Raw genomic sequence first — 3347 nt, forward strand, 5'->3', positions numbered from 1 at the left:
TCTCCCAGGGAATGATAAAATAAAGCCACAGAAGCTATAAAGAAAAATATTCAGTACAGGTCAGAAAAAGAAGAGAAAAGTAACAGTGGTTGGTAATAACAGTAAAGAGATCTGCTGTGTTTCTGAGGCAAATATCAATGACATAACAGAAACACTACTGAAACTGTTAGAAAAAGGTGACAATTACCCATTCTTTCTGATTTATTAAGGCATAAATGGTACTGTGAGAATGAACCTTTCACATCTTACTAAATATGACTGTGTTGGGCAAGAAACTGAAAACCACAGGAGCAAAAGGTTGGCTCACTGTTTTCCAGTAAAGACAAGAGATACAGAAGAGCAAAACTAATTTAAGAAATGGACAACTGAAAAGCTATTGTCTGAGAATGAGATTTAGATTTCCTATGACAGCTTAAGATTAAAAAAAAAAAGATAGGCTCTTATCCAGGAATAGGTTATTAAAAACAAAGGATATAAAGAATATATTTACTATTCTTCTGCAAACAAAATCAAAGGTACTTTAATATAAAAATGCAGGAGGCAGAAAGCTATTTGTATATACAGAAAAAGTCATAACAATGAAGAAGACTAAATATCTCTCAGACCCAGATATTCACAGATGATAAAACACAAGAAAGGAGACAGTGCTAAAAAGAAAGGGACAAAAGAAAACAAAAACGAAAAACATGGCTTCAAATATCTATACTCAAGTGTCTAATATTTAGGCAACAAATATGATAAACCATAGGTCTTAATGCAAAGAAGTCAATTTGACCTAACAAGTAGCATTGAAACATTGAGAAAAATCCTAAGACTGGAATATGACCCTATATATGAGAATTGGAGGAGCATTTGGAAGAAGATCAAAGAAGGGAGAAACAAAAACAATTGTCACAAAAACTACTTGGACAGAAAAAATGTATTATAATCTTGGCAAAGGTGCCTTACATAATGGCAATGGGAAACTTCAATTATCCAGACATCTGCTGAATCTTTATATGTTAAACATTATGAAGCTATTAACTTATTTTATTTGCCTTAATGATAATTTTATCTTTTAAAAGGTGGAGGAGACCATGAGATTCTATATTCTAGATATGACTTTCACTAACAGGGAGGAATGTGTTGCTAAAGTTGAAATAATGGGAAGCTTGGGGGAAAGCACCTACGTCTCCTCTCTACCCAAGAGTTTATAACAGAGATATAAAGGAAAGCTGAGCATAATATAACATAGATCCTTGAGTTGGAAATAACAAATTTCAAAGCCTTCAGAATAGTGCCAAGTAGGAATTTAGGCCTCAAAGTTGTACAGAGGAAGTCAGCACAGTATTAATGGGAAAGTCAACTAGGTCTCAATCAGTGCAAACAATGTTTCTGGAGAAGTAATTGAATTATTTTAATTTGTGCTATGTATTTTCATTGGGTTGGAAACAATTACCATATTTTATATGATTGAAATTTCAAACAGAATTAATTCAAATATATGTGTCCACTTCACAGAATTCATTATTCACACTAATCGAGCCCTAGATGTATTTCTTTCCTTTTTGGTTTTAATCTTTTAACAGAAAGTAAACAATCATCAGTAAATAAATATTTCAATACGCAAAGAACAAGAAAGATATTGAATAAAAAACTGTGAACTTCTGTTATGTATCATTTTGAAATGGACCTATCTGAGGAGATGGATGTGTATGCACAGGGAATTTACTAACCAATTTAGATTTTTAAAAGATAGGTTGAAGAGGTCCTGGGCATGTTTCCCACCCCGCCGCTGGGGCCAAGGGGTCCGGGTGTCGCGCGAGGTGGACGAGGCTGAGCTGAGGTAAGCGCCAGGCGAAGAGGTGTCGGGGCCAGACGAGGACTAGGACCGGGACCAGCCACTGCTACCGCATCTCCTCCCACCCCACCCCCAACCTTCCCTACCTCACATGGCGCCCACCAAGGAAGCTCGTGAGGAACGCAACACCTCCACAGAGAATGTGGATGACTCGAACCCTCATCCGCAGTTTGAGCCCGTAGTTTCTCTTCCTGAGCAGGAGATTAAGACCCTTGAAGAAGAGGAAGTAAAGCTATTTAAAGATGCGGGCCAAGTCGTATCTGGGAATGATCTTCCAGAATGGAAAGAGCGAAAGACAGGAGACGTGAAGCTGCTGAAACACAAGGAGAAAGGGGCGTTTCACCTCTTCATGAGAAGGGACAAAACTCTGAAGATCTGTGCAAATTACTATGTAACACCATTGATGTAGCTGAAGCCCAATGCAGACAGTGACAGGGTCTGGCTCTGGGACACACATGCTGACTTTGCTAATGAAAGTCTCAAGCCTGAACTGCTGGCGATTCAATTCCTAAATACATAAAATGAGCAGAAGTTTAAGGCCAAACCTGAAGAGTGCAGGAATGAGATAGAAGAAACACAAAAGTGCAGGAGTAGACAAAGCAGCACTGAAAAGTGATGGAGAAGTTGTCTGTGAAGGGAAAGAAGAAGGAAGGTAGCCAAAAGAGCCTGAGAGCCCCCAGATGCCAGAGACAAGTAAGGACTTGTTATTGCAATAAATCATCTTGTGGGCCTAACTTTCTTGTCTTAACTTTTCCTTTTCTTTTTTCTTTCTTTCTTTCTTTCTTTCTTTCTTTCTTTCTTTCTTTCTTTCTTTCTTTCTTTCTTTCTTTCTTTCTTTCTTTCTTTCTTTCTTTCTTTCTTTTTCTTTCAAGGGACTTTACATAAAGAACTGACTTCCAGCCTCCAGATTGTTTTTTACATTTTTACTCTTTTGAAAATGTCTTCAGCAAACCCATTCCCACTTACATGTACTGCACTCATAACATTCTTTTCCACACTGGAACTTAGTTATAATACAACCAAAAGAATTAACAAAATATTTGAAAGCTGCCTCCCAAAATAAATAAATAAGCCAGAAGATATGTTGAGAGATGAATTCAAAGGCAGTAAAAGTGTATGACATAGTCCTGTAAAACTACCAACATGAATATTAAGACACAGACACAGAGGGAGAATTATAGACCGTGACTGAAAAGAGTGGAGTTTCTTCTTGTTCATATATAGTTTCAATTAGATAATCCCTGAGGCTCCTTCCACGTCAAAATTCTGGGATTCTGTGAAGTGACATGCTTAGCATCCCAAATCCTAATGGACCATGACCTTAGTTCAATGGGAAGGAGGGTAAAGAATCACACTTACCTTTTAACATTTAAGGAAGAGCTATGGGATAACAAAAAACAAAAAGGCAAAAGCATCCCACAACAAACGGAAACACAGTTTTGAAACAAGGAGAATAAGTGTAAGGTGTCTGGCCTAGCTTTCTGTCTTATGCTTTCTACTTCATACT

General features: G+C 37.4%; 1 pseudogene; it reads left to right on the forward strand.

Annotated features, from left to right (window-relative positions):
- Positions 1 to 1931: 1931 nt before the first annotated feature.
- Positions 1932 to 2556, forward strand: LOC110198771 (ran-specific GTPase-activating protein pseudogene; annotated as a pseudogene).
- The last annotated feature ends 791 nt before the right edge of the window (positions 2557 to 3347 follow it).

This window comes from Phascolarctos cinereus, unplaced genomic scaffold, assembly GCF_003287225.1.
Source record: "Phascolarctos cinereus isolate Bilbo 61053 unplaced genomic scaffold, phaCin_HiC Scaffold_726;HRSCAF=1367, whole genome shotgun sequence".
Classification (NCBI taxonomy): Eukaryota; Metazoa; Chordata; class Mammalia; order Diprotodontia; family Phascolarctidae; genus Phascolarctos; species Phascolarctos cinereus.